Source organism: Ictidomys tridecemlineatus, chromosome 1 (assembly GCF_052094955.1).
Source record: "Ictidomys tridecemlineatus isolate mIctTri1 chromosome 1, mIctTri1.hap1, whole genome shotgun sequence".
Lineage (NCBI taxonomy): Eukaryota > Metazoa > Chordata > Mammalia > Rodentia > Sciuridae > Ictidomys > Ictidomys tridecemlineatus.
Window position 1 is genome coordinate 21,807,781 of NC_135477.1, and position 16,990 is coordinate 21,824,770.

Here is a 16,990-nt window from a genome sequence, read left to right on the forward strand (position 1 = left end):
GAAAGATACATACCAAAGATTTGTCCTCTTTATCTCTCCAACTCCAATACCATGGAGGGTCTTTATTTTGTAAAGTTAAAGTGTTTTATCTTAATTATGTTGTTATCATCAGGAAATAGCATATATTCTGGACTGTGACCTTTGCTATGTGTTTTGAAGCATTTGATTTTTATAGCTGTCTATGGGTAGAGTTCTATTCATTTTACAAATAATTATTGCGTGAGGTCCGAGCCCAGGTGACACATGTAACATCACTCCATCAGGGCTCCTCTCCCACTGGTCGGTGTGAATATGCGTCTCCTGTGTTTTATTTTTGTCTTTTGTTTCTATTTATCCCTTCACTGATGATCTACTCTCCTTAAGATTGGCACAGGCTTTCTCTCCGTGTGATAACATCTTCAGTCGGTCTGTTCTCACATTTTTTCTGACCAAGAGTCTCCTTAAATCAGCTAATTTTGAAAATCTCTACTGTGAACCATTGTGACAACGTGAGTGAGTTGGTATTTACTGTAGTTGCGAACCAGACATTGTGCTAAGTGTTTTTCCTTTTATGAAGTTCAGTTTTCGCAATAACCTCTGAGTTGAATCCCCGTTTTACAAATAGGAAACCCAGTCTCGAAGAATTTACATAACCTCCTCAGAAATGCAGAATATTACAGAGAGGAGTCAGGAAAATAACCCAGCTCCATTTGCCCTGTTAGCCTAAGATCTTAATGTTTATATAATTATGAGTTGAGCTTATTGCTTAATTTTCAGAGGGAAAGTTTTAGTCTATTTTCATTTTAACTTATTTTTGTACTGAGGATTAAACCCAAGGGCACTTAACCACTGAGCTACATCCCCAGGCCTTTTGATGTTTTATTTTGAGACAGGGTCTTACTAAGCTACTTAGGTCCTTAGTAAGTTGCTGAGGCTAGCTTTAAATTTGCCCTCCTCCTACCTCAGCCTCTTGTCTGTCCATATTCTTGAGGACATATGTTCCTCTCTGAATGGCTTTTATTAGACCTCCTTTGCAAAGGAGGACAGTGATGCTTGGGGAGGAGGTGAACGGCCCCTCCTCACTCAGCCAAGAAGGGGTACAGCAGATCTTAGAGCAGACTTTCCTGTCCTCGACATCGGTAACTTTTGACTCCATCAAGCCAGTGAAAAGCTTGCCTGCCCACTCACATTAATCAGAAAAAGGGAAGTGTTCTTGCGTTTCACTTAGAAAGGGGTCATTTTCCAGTGGCTGAGTTGTATGGTGTCTACCATAGCCTTAACTCTTAGCAATTGGTACTTTGACATGGTGTGGCCTGGATTCTTACCCAACTCAGACACTGACACTTAAGACCTTAAAATCCTCCAGAGAAAAATAGGAGAGGTTACTTATCAAAGCAACCCCTGTATACATTAGTGGTGTTCCATTGCAGAAACTTCACATTCCTCCCCACAGGTGACAGATTTCTGTAGGCTGTTCTTTGTACAAGATATTCATGGAATTCTATTGTGTTCCTATAAGGCCAAATTATCTATAAGTAACAATTCTTCAATATTTAAGGCCTGTAGATAATTTCTTTGTTTGAAGACATATAAACAGTCTTGTCTTCTTGCACTGTTTTCCGATGCTCTCAAGTGACAAAATGTTTGGGAAAATTGTTGTGCTTCTTTGCACCCAAGTGTGGCACAGCAGAAGAACACATTACATAGAGAGTTCAATGTATTAATATTCATTATATTAACAACAATGGCATATGTATCTATAAACCTAGTGCCATCACAGCAACAGCCACAAGTTACAAGCCATTAAGTTCCAATTACATATTAGAGATAATTATCTATCTTTACAGCAGTCCCATAAGCAGTTGTCTTAGTCAGCTCAAGCTGCTAGACAAATACTATGAACTTCCTGTCTTAAAAGCAATAGAAATTTATTTTTCATAGTCCTGCAGGCTAGAAGGCAGAGATCAAGGTGCCATCATGTTTAGGTCCTTATTAGGGTCCTCTTCCAGATTGTAGACTTCCAACATCTCACTGTGTCATCACATGGCAGAAGGAAATCAGGAAAGCTTTCTGGGTACCCTCTTATAGGGGCACTAACCTCATTCATGAGAGTTTCACCCACATGAACTTATGACCCCTCAGAGGTCCCAATCTCCTACTATCATACTTTGATAATTAGGATTTCATCATATCAATTTTAGTGGAACACAAACATTCAGTCCATTATGGTAGCTATTTTAATTGTATTTGAAAAGTGAGAAAGAAATAAAAATGACTGACCCATACCTTCATTAAGTAGGTTGCTCAAAATCATAGTTCCTGTATCAGGCATGGGGAAGTGAAGCCTGGGCGAATTCATACAGGAATGGCTCGCAGAGGTAAGGAAAGCACAGGGAAGTGGGAGTGAGGCAATCCACAGGTTGGCAGCATTAGGAAGATGGCTTAGGTGGAAGGGATGAAAGAAGATGGAAGGGCAGCATCACACTCTGGTCACAGAGTGGGAGTTGGAACTCCGGAAGGGCTACCTGCTAGAAGCTGGAGCCAGGCCGGTGCAGCTGGTGTTTGAGATGTAGTATGAGGCAGAGTGTGGTGAGGACTTACTTTAGCTCTGAGGACAAATGGACCTAACAGAGCACAGGCTAATAGAGGATGGAGATTAGTCTTCAGACCTGTGCTCTTTCCAGATTATCATGCTAGTTTTATGTGTTACAAAAGTAGTTATAATTTGATTTTGTGCAAAAGGCTTAGTTCTCTGGGTCTTTAGCTTCTTGCTTCAAAGAACGTTTGTTAAGCTAATTGGTGACAGAGATGGCCTAGAACTCAGATCTCCTTGAGCCTGTCAACGTAGAGTCTCCTTGCTATGTACACCTACCACCATAACATTAAGAGGACTACGGTTTAGTATTTTAATCAAAACCATTTTCTTCCCACTGTGTCACTTTCCTGCTTGAATATTGAGTGTATACAGACAGTAGATTTATAGCAACTGTTAAAAAAAAAATCTCAACTATAGGCCGAGGGATGAATATAATGGTTTGTTCATCTTAAAAGACTTGTAGATCCCTTCTATCACAGGTATACATTCTAAGAAAAAGCCTGTACCATTGGGATTACATTCATAGGAGACTGAGCTATGGGAGCAGCACATGACATCCCAGCTCATAAAAGTACGAAGACCACAAACACTTTAGTAGCTGGGCAGTCCATCAAAACATAGTGCTATATTCCAGGACAACCCAGATCTGGGTGATCTACTACAAACTGGTTCTAAGAATTCTGCTGGACTCTAGCTAAGTAGCAGTGCTGAAGTACCCTGTGTGCAGGGGTAGAATCCAGGGCTGCTTGGCTTTTTAAGGAAGAACAAACGAGAAATGTTGCTGCTAGCTACAGCTCATGTGAAGCCTTTGAACACTAAATTTGGATGTTAGGGAACCTGAGCATTTGCAGAGACCCATCCTGATCCAAGTCTTTATTACCTATACCAAGGATTTTTTTTTTTCCTTTTACTCAGGGGAAACAACGAGCAACAGCTTCTTGAGAGGAAGCCTGCTAAAAATGTAATCAGGACAAGAAGAGCTAAATAGACAACAGACGACCGACATTCATACAGGAGGGACTAGCAGTTGCTTGGCTGTCTGTTCCAAGCTGTATACACAAACCCTTTCCCTTGGCAAGTATACAAGAAAAATTTCACTGTCCCAAGCAGCAATCCAAACTAAACCCCCAAATATTTTTCTCCTCTTGATGGGTGTTAATGGGAAAAGTGGGATATGAAATTGGAAGCACACAGAAGGAGAGGAAAAACCATACAATTTAATCACCTCTGGTAAGTTATGAATGCATCGCTAAGGAAGAAAGGGCATTGATGCGATATGATAATGACAGAGGAGATGAGAATGAAGGATGTGCAGGATCTATTTAAAAGTTCAGCAGCAATACACATTGTTTTGATGTTTATCTAATAATGAATGTGTGAAACTCATATAATTCACTTCTGATAATTTTGCCACATAGCCCAATGTCTCACCATGTGATTTTTCCTTCTCTTTTGATGCACAGTTAGGAAGATTGGCCTGAGGCTCTTTGGAGACTTTAATTCTGAAATTGGTAGAGAAGTGGGAAGTGGTTTCTTACTGGATAGTTACTGGAGTATCTCTGCAAAGACACGGCAAGGGTTCCCTTCTTACTATGGAGTTTAGTTTTCTTCATGGGGCCTCAAATAGGCCATGTACATTTTCTGCTTCCATTAAAAGAGAAATTAGACTGAAAGATGACTAGCTCTTGAGTATGACATTAATATCAATGTACTTTATAGACCATTTCCTCTCTATAACTCTTTCCAGTGTTTATTTGATGCCAGTTACATAAATTATGGATAGTCTATTTGCAACTCTTAAACCTAAGGGAGTTGAAGAATCTATTTGAAACGTATATTTAAGGCAGAAAAAATGTTATTGATTCATTGAGGGAGGAATTTTATTATTGCCATGTTAAAATAATTTAATTCTATTCAATATTTTTGCATTTAAATATTTATTAGAAACATTGCTTACCTATGAGTGCATGGAGTTCAAAATTCATGTTGTTTTAGATCTTGAATTTTCTAAAATATTCAACAACAATTCTGTTTCTATGATGTGAGAGACCGGAGAGAATTTAGGAGTCCAGTTCAGTCCCCTCATTTTCTGATAAGGGGAAGGGAGTGTCTTTCTCCAATGTTATTCAGCAATTAGGAATCCAGGGGATATCCAGATGTTCATGAGTTTTGCAATGTTGTTCTGATGATGATGCTTAAAATCTTCACAAAGATTAATATGAATGCATATTAACTAGTCATTCCACTCGGAAAAATGGACAGGTCCTGAGAGTCTGGGTTTAGAAGTGACCCTAGAGAAAAACAGCAGAAATAATAATTAGTCTATCAGAATGCACAGGTACAACCAAGACACTGAAGGTTTGGTCTCCCATTTCTACCCTGGACTGACATTCTACCTGTTTGCCTTCATCTTCTTTCAGTCATGTCTCTAAACCTGTCCCTTTGACCTGCAGTATTTCAGACTTTGACTTCCCAGAGCCCAATTTGTAAAATCTCAAGCAGAGATTCCCTTCAGTTGATAATGCAATGAGGGTCAAAAGTTCAAACAAAATGATTTGACTCATCCCTGGGGTTCCCAGATGATTACTATCCAATAGACAGCTGTCTTCTTCCTAGGCTAACCACACCTTCCCATTTATAGATAGAAGCACTCTGCAGTATTCTCAGCTCCTCTCTGACACTTGCCTTAGGGGAAGCACTTCTGTTTGGAGACAATGGACAGAATTGACATTTGGAAGTCTCGAGTGTTCAGAGTAATGTTCCATACTTGGTCCTTCCTAATCTTAAGGAGGCATCCAGTTAGAAGACTGCATAGCTCATTCATTATCCTGCCCTGTTGAGACTCAGTAATCTCAGATTGATCACTGGCCAAAAAATAAAGCTTCTCTCTTTCCTTCTGATAAATTAGCCACTGTGTTTATACCTCCAAGTAGGGATGATGCAGCTATCCATCAGCTAAAAGCCACATGTGAAGTTCACCCAAAAGCAAAACAGACAGTTAGCTAAGCAATTGCTTCATTTTTAAAAGTTCTACATTAAATTCAAATGTTATTTGAGGTTCACTGCCATTCAGATTAAATTGACATTTAGAAAGAAAATATGCATTCTTTCCTAACCTTTAGAAATAACATAGGATTTAGACATTTCAATCGTGTTTCTTTCTCCCTTACTTGTGTTTTTTATCCTTTTATTCAGTTTCGAAACAATTATTTCTTAACCTTTGATAAAAGATGATTAGCTGGTCCAAGAACAATAACTACTACAGACATTTCAGTATTGCAATAGAGTTTCAGAGAATACTTCATCTCATTTTCCTGGTAATTTTATTTATTTCAGTTTTTGGAAAACAATTAAAAGGAAGGCAATTTTTTTTTTCTTTTCTACGACAAGATTCGAAATGTTCTTAGACCAGCGAGAAATGTTTAAACAAAAATAAAGCAGATATTTTTAACAGTATCCAGTTCTATTAAATTACTCTCCTAACTCTCTAACCAATGATAAAATCAAAGCTGTCTTCTTTCACCTGAAATGTTAGTGATGGGTCCTAATACTTCCTCTGCAGAAAGGTAAGGGCCATAAAATCAATGGTGAAGAATGTTGGCCAAGTATTTTTTCAAGAATGAACGTGGAGCACTGGAAGGATCAGCAGTCAGGCCTCACCTAAAGTTCATTCATGGATTATTCATGCACAAAAAAGAGAACACTGCAATTTGATGGGCAGGGAAGTTATAAGGAGAAAAAAGTGTTTGCTCTTTAAGAGTCAGTGATAAGGTAATTGTGCTGTTATAGACTGAGATGACACCTAATGACTGAAAGTCACTTTTAAGTGACTTTTTAAACATGAAGTTATATGATTTAAAGGTATAATTTATAAGCACTGGATTAAATTGATGTGAAAGTGCTGCAGAGGATATCCTATTGACCCATTTCTTTTGTGATTGCAGGTGTGAATGACACAATGCTCTGTTAGAAAGTGAAGGTTCAGGTTAACCTGGCTTGTGAACTTTATCCTGTTATTGACTAAGTGTGAGCCCTTGTACAAATCATGTTTTAAAAGTGGCTACCCCAGTGCCTAAAATTCAGCTTATATTATTATTTTCCAAAAAAAGAATCATGAGAATGTATGTTTGCTTTTTTTTTTTTTTTCTCCTGCTGCTATTGTTATTTCAGAAAGGACTGATAGTGAGTTTGGAGCAGGGGATATAAAAGAAGGCTTGAAGCCTCTCATAGTGCCAGAGATAGGAAGTGTTCAGAAAAACGAACAATGGAGGTAAATCCCAAAGGGACACAGATTGCAACAGAAAGAGCTATTTCAGTTGCTGAAACTGAAATAATTAGACCAACAAAACAGAATATAAAAAAAAAATCAGCAGTGTACTATAACCCACCATAAAAAGCAAATATCCACATATCCAATTATTAGTAAATAATTGATCATATTTTAAAACAAGAGGGAAAAGGCAAATATTCCACGCGAAAGGATTTCAGATAATTTATATAGATATTCTCCCTTCCAGGAGATGGGGCACAATTCTTTATTTCTCAAGTATGTAGGATGCTTATAGACTTGTTTCCAAAGAAGATCCTATAGAACAAAGGCAAGGTGACTGTACTGCGAAAAGATTTGACAAACATTAACCTCTAGCCAGATGTTCAAGTTTGACAACATCCAGGATGAGTCCTGTTGGGAGTCTGAAGCAATCATAATAGCATTTTATACCCGTGGTACTTCTCCCAATAGCCAGCCATTGCATCAGGAGAAAAATAGCAGACAAACCTAAATTGAAGGATAGTCTACAAAATACCTGACCATTGTTCTTAAAACTATCATTAAAAATATGGAATGCCTGTGGAAATATCAGAAAAACCTAAGACGACAAAGACATACATATGGTATACTGAAGGAGCTTACAACAACAACAGAATAAAGGTTACTAGGAGAAAGCTAATAAAATCTGAATGAATTTAGCTAATAATAATGTATCAATATTGTCTTCTTGGTTGTGACACAAACAGCATAGTAATGAAAGAAACTGGTTACAGTGAGTTTAGGAATTGTTTGTACTATTTTTTCAACTTTTCTGTACTTTATCCTAAAATGTAATAATGTATTTAAATTTTTATAATAACTGGCTTCATTGTACATCTTTTATATAATATTATTGGTGCATTATATCATTATATATAATAGTGGATTCATTGTGAGGTATTATAGAATGTTCTGTGCATCCTCTAAATATTCTATGACACTCTGCAATACTTAGTTGGCTTTTCAGATAATTGTGACCTTTACTAAGAAAGGTGTTATCTCAGTGAGGAAGTTTCTATGGGCATATCATATATTTTCATCAAATACATAAAGAAATCATCTAGTTTTTTTTTATTGAAAAGATATACTGAAATAAATATACAGGAAAAATTTAATCACTCTTAAGTCCATCGTTTTGGAACAGTACTTTATTTTCATTTTTGTGTGCAAGTATATTTTCATTTTAGCAATTTATGTTATGGCATAAATCTTTCATATCACCACTTGAATGTTGATTGACAGGAGATTATTGAAATTTAAACTATCTTGAGATTTTTCTCTTGTTGGTACCACCTCAACAATCATTATATGATTACAGAGTTTTCTTTTGTTAAATTACTTTCATAGGAATAAAAATGCTGGATTAATGTTCGTGAGCATCTGAATGTGTGAATTTGGGTTTATTACTTCTCTGCCTCCAAGTTCTCTCATGTGCTACATGAGAATGGTTTTAATAATTCTCTAATAGGACTATAACCGTGATCCAATCACCTTCTGAACATAGCTCTTGTTGCTCTAAGGCTTATTTTTTTAAAAAAACTTGTTTTCTCTCTCTCTCTCTCTCTCTCTCTCTCTCTCTCTCTCTCTCTCTCTCTCTCTCTCTCTTTTCCCCTCTCCTCTCCCTATCAAGATTAGGGAGACAGTATTATCTTTTCTTCCCTTAGTTAATTGCCCTTGAATACACCCACTACAGGAAGGAGATGCCTGCTGAGGATCTGGGAAGTGAGTATCTCCCAAATTCTAACATGCACATCTGTACTGTAACCCTTGAAGAGTTCCTTTAAAACCCCTGTTTTTCCTGATGAGGATAGTCACGTTCTTTAGGACAGGAGTTCCCTGTGTTTTCCTTTGCCAGCAAAGCAATAAACCTTCTTTTTCTTTTTCTCAAAACCATGTCCTTCGGCTGGGGATGTGACTCAAGCGGTAGTGCGCTCGCCTGGCATGCACGGGGCGCTGGGTTTGATACTCAGCATCTCATAAAAATAAAATAAAGATGTTGTGTCCACTGAAAAACTGAAAAATAAATATTTTTTAAAAATTCTCTCTATCTCATTTTAAAAAACAAAACAAGACAAAACAAAACAAAACCCATGTCTTCATTTTTAAGTTGGTATTTACTGGCATTGGGGACAAGTACCGAGCCCTAGGTTACATGACTATAATGAGAACTGAGATATGATACAAAAGTCCTTAAAACAATATTTGATATGTAGTGAATAACGATGGCTTTTGTAACCACAAGGATATCAGTAAAGACCAATTTGAAATCAATTTGAAATTCCATCTTTTGTTCCTCACTTTAATTCTCATCCTCATCCTGAGATGTAGCCACTGTCATAAATTTTGTTGTAAATCTTCCTAAAGCAAGTACTGATTTGTGTACTATATATTTATATCATTGGTAAACATGATATAGTATAGCAGTTAATACACAGTATTATCTATATTTACTAACCACATTTCCCCACATATAATTTGATTGTATATTGCCCATTAATTTACTTCTATAAATTTAATGTCTATTTATTGAATTTTAATGTTTTTATAGACCATCAACATTAGCTACTTTCCATGTATAAAAGAAATATTTTTCCTAAACAGTTATTGTTTATTGGTTTTTATTTAAAGAGTTATTTTAATAACATGAATTAAAATCCATACATCTTTCTTTTTTGAGATTTGTTTTGTTTCAAGTATTTTTATTTCTCTACAGTTTGGGAATATTTCATCCTGTATTTCTATTAGTTTTCATCATTTGTTATTGGAAAGTTAATGCTTTAATCCTTCCAGAGAATTATAAGGATTTTGGTATAAAATGATCAATCGCATCCCATAATATATTTAACGTATTTCTATTTAGTTATTAATTTTGTTAGTTTATATTCATACAGTGACCCCAAATCTCAATGGTCCTTTCCAGTTTCCCAGAAACTAGTTTACATTTTTATTCATATTTTATTTAATGGTAGGAAATGAAAAGTTTCTAGATGATAATAATTCTGGAATGAACGTTAATTTGTGTATAGGTTCTATCATTTTTTTATGCATGACTACATTTTAGGTCAAGCCTTGAAGATGAACTTTCAGTTATTTTGTTTCTTATAATAAATGAAAGAAAGAAAATCATGGTATGCACTACTACATTATCCTTAATTATATTCCAGTTGTTTTCTCATCAAAAGTTAGTTTAGGAAGAATGCTGGATAATTGACTTCCAATCCACTCTTAAACCTTGGACTGGTAATAAAACAAAACAAAGCAAAAACTGTCCCAAATTTTGTTCTCCTGTGACCCAACCACTACTGTCATAAATAGATTTAGTAAGTAGAATTATGCAGGATTTTATCTCAAATCCAATAAAGAAACTATGTAAATGTAAAATTAACCCACACTCTTGTTTTTTCTATCAAGTCATCAAATGAAGAGAGATATCAAAACCTAGAAATTAGGTCTTGAATGGATTTTTTTTTAAATTAAGCTAACTACAAATCTCCTGAAACCTCCTTATTTTAAGTTAGGTGATGCTTATAAAACTTCACTTACATGTATTAAGGAATATGAGGTAAATGTTACAAAGAGTAACCCACACACAATATGATTGACACAATCTTCACAGAAAATGATGAAACATTTGTTATAAAAAAATATACATGCGCAAGTCTGCTGAGTGGATGGTACAATAGGCATTGGATTCAGTTCTCATTTTCTATATTCTAGCTGAAATTTTGTCCTCTGTTCATATTATAAATGCTTTAATTATCAGGGCTGATGGAGGACTTGTATCCAAAAATGAAGAGGATTGAGATTAATGATGAGGCCACTCTGATACCATTGCTTTTTAAGTCTCTGGGTTCTGAGCCAATAATGATTATTTCATCATTAATCTCTGATGATGAATCCACATGATGTATCAGTATGGATAAAAACATTTCTGCCTTATCCAAGGAGATTATTTTATGATAGATTGTTTTGTATGACTGACACCAGACATATTCTACACAATGTAGTAGCACAGAAAGAGCACTTGATAGTTATGAACTTCCACGTGCTGGGTTATATGCCACCTGTGGTCATTTGGATGAATGCCTTATAGCCTGTCATTGATGCAAATAGCAGAGAGAGGGGTAGAAATAAACAAAGAGTTGAAAGAGACTCTGATTTGGGGTCTAATATACAGATGTAAAAACTGTGATTTAGGTGTACAGAAACAACTCTTCATGGAAAGACTTCGGATATCATGAAGAAGTCATTAGTGAGATAGAAAGAGGAATGGAAATTTGATACAGAAAAAAAAAGGAGTTAATGAAAAGTCTGCAGAGAGAGTTCGGGGGGCGGTCCCTTAAGATCTGAACCTTTGTGAAGTTTGTGGGTCTCAGTGGTTAATTCAATGTGGCTGATACAGTAGGGAGGAAAGAAGATGAACCTAGGACATTAGAAACAAGTTGTGAAGATCAGTAATATATCTCATGATTAGGGGTCTGGTGGTAAGTGATGGTGCATTCTAATCTAGAAGGAGTGTTTTCAAAATAGAATGTTGAATGTAGCATGAAAAGTAAATTCTAACAACAACAAAAAGGAGATATTAAATTTGCGTTTGCTCTAGCTATTCAAGCCAAGAGATGTGGTGGCCTGAACTCTTGACAGAGAGGACAGAGAAGAGTAGAATTTCTAAGCAGACATTCAGGAAATTAATCTGTTAGGCTCACATTCTGATCTGATGTAAGAAAGCCGGGAAGAGATTCTGTGTCGAGTTAGGAGCAATGATATTTGGAAACGGAAGAGGAAGCTGGTAAATAGACTGAGCTAGGGAAGGCTGCATTTGCAACTACAGAGGACTGTGGAGAGGAACATGCATTGTAGACAGAAATTTGGATGTGAAACTCCTGAGAGTTCCAGATTTTAGTGTTACTGGCTTATATGTGCCCAGAGAAGGAAGTGGGGATCCTCATGGAGAACAGAAAGAACTCACCAGTATGACTTGAATCAGGAAGTCCAAGTTTCAAGGTCAGATTCTGCTGTTAATTGGCTCTGTGACTTGGCCTCATATTTTTCGTAGACATAGTCAACAAAAGCCGTTCTTGACCACTCATTTGCTTAAAATATACACTGAAATAACATGCAAATATGCCTATAGCATTTTCTGTACTTTGATGATGATATAGAGCCAGCACTACCTATCCATTAAGATGGTTATTGCAGGGTTTCAATGATAAATTGGAAGTGACCTAAATAACTGCAGCTTGAGGTCATTTATATAAAAAGAATACAGGAATTTACATGCATTTTTATGCTTCCAGTAACTTGTGTTGCTGGAGACATGGTAAAAATATGGTAATTGTTTACACTATTACTTCAAGTGAAAAAAAGGCAGCGAAACTGTAAATTTGGCTTATTTATTAATATAAAAAAATCAAACTCTATAAACAAGCCAGGTGCAGTGGTGTAAGCCTAAAATCTCAGCAATTAAAGAAGCTGAGAGGCAGGAGGATTGCCAGTTTGAGGCCAGTCTTGGCAACTTAGTGAAACCCTGTCTCAATAAATAAATAGGGCTGAGGATGTCACTGAGTATGAAAACATTTTGGGCCCAATCCTAAGAAATAAAGAATGAAAGGAAGAAAAAAAGAGAGGGAAGGAGGGAAAGAGAGAAGGAAAGAAAGAAAGAATGAAAGAAAAGATGGAAGAAAGAAACAACTATGTACAAAAGAAAAAAAACTAGAAAGAGGCATTTGAAAATATTTGCAGTTGTTGATTTGGGAAAATGATACTATGGGTGGATATTATCTGTCCACTTTAGTGCTCCTATAATAGTATATTAGTAATGTCATTACTCTAAGAAATATTTCTTTAAAGAATCAATTCACTCGTTAAGCATATTTGCTTTTGGCATGTAAACACTTACTGGTTGCGTGGTGTAGAATCTTAACTCTTGTTAATTTAAAATTATCTCTCTGGTCCAGTCATCTCATATACACTAAGTACACACTTAGGTCATTTAAAAGATTCTGCTCACATATATTCCTCAAGTCAGAGTTAGAGATTTCACAGCAGAACTGAAGACCATGATGAGGAGGAGGCAAAGGAGGATGAAGAGCTTTTTCTCTGTGGTCACAGCAGCAGAAAGCATTTCTCTTATAATTTTGAAGTTGAGTTCACAGAGATAACCCTGCATTCTAATGGCATGCATGGAGGACCCTCCTATCCTGCTCAACTGTAACCTTCATGAGTACTGGATTCTTCTTTTTACTTTACTCTGCTTCCTGACAAATGAACAGACTGTGCTAACTCACAACTGCTTGTGTGTATTATAGTGGATGGAAGGAAAAAAAAAAAAAAAAACACTCTGCTTTCTCCAAGAGGCTGTTGCATTTTTTCCTGCAGGGGACAGATGGGGAAAACACTGCATTTAATTTAGCTGGCTGCTTCTGATTTCTTTTTCATGGATTTTTTTTTTCTTGAGGGGGAAAAATGGTTTTCTTTTACATTTCTTTGATGGATTCATTCTGGTGTTCTCTTTAAGGTTTTTAAACTTGATTTTGGGTACAGTAGAATTGCCCTCCAGACATTTTAAGCAGGTTGACTGATAAGATTTGGGAAAAGTTATCATTCTGTGTCTTGGCAAAAACTGACGAATATTTAGTCAATGTGGTAGGCAGCAGCCTGAGGATTGATGTTTAAGAACATCTTTGAGGTCACATGCATGATGTACGTTACTACAGCCTTGGTGCCAGGAGTGTGTTTGCGGAAGTTAATTTATGTGGAAGTAGAGATTCTGCTCACATATATACAGATCCATAAGGAAATAGAAACCATACGAATTGCATCTATAATTATTGCATAATTTATTATTATGACTGTAACTCCATGGAGATTGTTATTCAATAAAGTTTCCTGGAAGAATTATAATTCTAGCTCTACTGCTGTTATAACATGCATATGTGCAAAGCAAAAAAAGCACCCCGTTGCAGAATCTCTGCCTTAGCACCCATGAGGGACTTGAGTTTATTGCAACATGTCAAGTCCATACCAGGAAACTGTGCTTTGGAGCAGAGCTATTACTATAGTGGCTCTTTGTTTGACCTAAGTCATATCATGAAATAGGAAATTGAATCGAAAAACAACAGACCTTGAATCTTGTACTGAAATCACTTACAGATGACAAATTGAGAGTAGGTAAACTATGAAAACAATGGCATACTCAGATAAATAGCGTATTTCCCTAATATTTCTTCTATGTGGAAAGAGTAATTCCCATTTTACAGGTAGAAAAACTAAGGTATTGACTACAATCTCTTCTGATAATTTACATGGAATTGGACTTGGAAGATCAATTCACAGTCCCTATGATTCAGAATAATTTAAAATTTGTCTTCATTATTTCAGAGTCCTGTGGGTATATTTCAGTCATTCATTCATTTAACAAATAATTATTGAGGTTTGGTTTGTGTAAATGACTTAGCCTTCTAGGGGAGTTAGATATTTATGATCTTTCTGATAAACTAATTTACAAACCTCATTAATGTTTCACATTTAATTTGCTATGGTTAAAATAATGTTTGCTGTAAAAAAGTCAAGTAGTACATTATTATGAAATTAAAAATGGCAGCATTCTCCTCATCTTTACTCCCATAAACAATCTTTATTAAAATGTTTACATAATTGTCTTTATATTGATGCCATATAAAACACACTATTTTGCATTTTGCTTTTCTTCTCTCAATAGTAAGTGGCAAATTTCTTTACATGTCAATAAATTCAGATGGAATTTCCTTGCTATTTATAATAGCTAACTAGTTTTCATTGTTATGATATTAAATACTTTTCTACTAATATAATAGTAACTTTGCCAAGTCTTTCATTGATGAATTTTTTTGAATTTTTAATGTCTTTAGATTTAGTTCTCTCTTCCATCCTGGAGTTAAAAACAATGTAGTTCTATTTCAAGATCAGATTAACTCACATGTGTATGAACTACATTTTTTTTCTATTTGCTAATCAATGAGCATGCAACATCTTACTTTGTTTCCACCTGTGCATGGTAGAAAGAAAGACCATCAGATTAGTGTGCTAGATTATAGTGTGCTAGATTAACCAAGGAGTTCTCACTCCACACTAAGCAAAACGCATACCTAGTGAAAGATTTATTCTCTTCTGATATCTAGTAATTTGATATCCCCTCTCCTAAGAATTTTCTATATTTTGTTCAAACTAGCCTCTACTCCCCATTTAATAGCATTATAATTTTCCAACTTAAATTCTTCTCTTTATCTTGACACTCAGAAATATTTACTGTCTTTCAATTTAGGGTTCAAATTTTAGACATTTGTATAAATATTTCTCCCCTTACTTCACAGTATGTACAGATATGTCAAGAACTTAATCCACTTTTCTCTGCTACCCTAGCAAACCATTTTCTGCCACTTCATCATGAAGGAACGTAAATTTTTCTAGAAATAAAGCCATACTCCTCATAAGTGCAATGCAAAACTCATAACATGATTCTCATATGTCCCATCTGCCTCCTAATGCCTCCTCGTGGGCTTGTGCATGTAAGTAATAAATATTACAGTGATAATAACTACTTTTACTAAAAGTTTATTACAGGTGCTATATATATCACACCAAATACTTGAAATAATCATCTCATTTAATGCTTACAAGAGACCACAAGACAATTGCTATTGTTTTTCTTATTTTACCAATGAGAAAATATACAGCAGGCTTTTAGTGACTGACCTGAGACCAAACAGCCACTCCATCATTAAACCAGGATTTGAATCCAAGTTTTCAGAAATTCTAAACTCCATTATATTTCTTTGCTTAGAATTTATAAATTCAATTAAAAAGTCATTGGAAGAAGGTAATTGGCAGCTCATGACCCATGATCCATGACATAAGAAGACATATGGTAGAACCATTAAAGTCAAGCCATGAAAAAACATTATTCTTTAGAGTCAATTATTAATAATGCCATGACATTGCTTAATAGCTAATTAAAAGAGTTATATTCTTAATATATTGGTAAATTGCTGATTTAATTAAAATGAGTTTTCTTCTAGACCTCAAGGGTCAGAGAGCTTGTCATCTTTTATGGTGCTGTCCCATTTATTCTGGATATAAAAGGGCATTGTTCTTCATTGAAAGATATTGACTGCAAATCGGCAATTCATCTTTGTTCAAAGCAAATTATATTTCATGTCCTTCTGGGAAATTTAATCATTAGGGCGAATTCTGTCTGTATTTACTCTTTCTAGGGACACCATACATTTGTCAAAATGAATGACCACTTTTCCACAAAATATTTTCTTGGGTATGGATTAGAGTAGCTTCCTCATTTATCTTTCTGCCAGCAGTTTAACCATCTATATTAGTTGTGTATGGCTGTTCTAAAAAATAACCACAACCTTTGTGGCTTAAAACAATGCAAAATAATTTCCTTATAGTTCTGTAGATTAAAGATCCTACATGGTACTTGCAGGGATAAAAATAAGGTACATGTAGGGGTGTTTTCTTCCTTGCTTTTAGCCCATGGGCTGGATCTGTGCCCTTGACTATTCCAGTTTCTCCAGGCTGCCCATATTTCTTGGCTCATATCCCTCTTCCACCATCCACAGTGAGGTGAGTTCTCTCCTCACATGGCCTCGCTCTGATATCCTCTTCTGCCATCTTGAGTAATCCAGGACTGTTTCTCCACCACCAATTCCTTAGAAACCTCTGCCAAGATTTTGTGGGTTTTTTTGCCATTTTAATTATCATATTCATAAGTTCAGGGGATTGGGATCGGGATATTTCTGTGGATCATTATTCAGCCTACCACACTATCCCTCATTCTAATTCATTCTCCTAACCACTATCAAAATAGACTTTCTCAAAAGCATATACGAATGTTCATGTCCCCATGCAAAACTCTTCAACAGCTTGCCCTTGCACAGCATAGAAAAACTTCAAAACTTCACTGTTTTACCTTCTCAGTTTCATATTACACTACTCTTGCTAAATACTTCCAATTTTACTCCCGTTCTGCCACTGAGTTTATGCTAGGTTACTCTTTTGCTGAGAATTTCTGCACCTCAAAAATTCTTTCTTTTTCCTTAGTTCTTGTCTGCTCT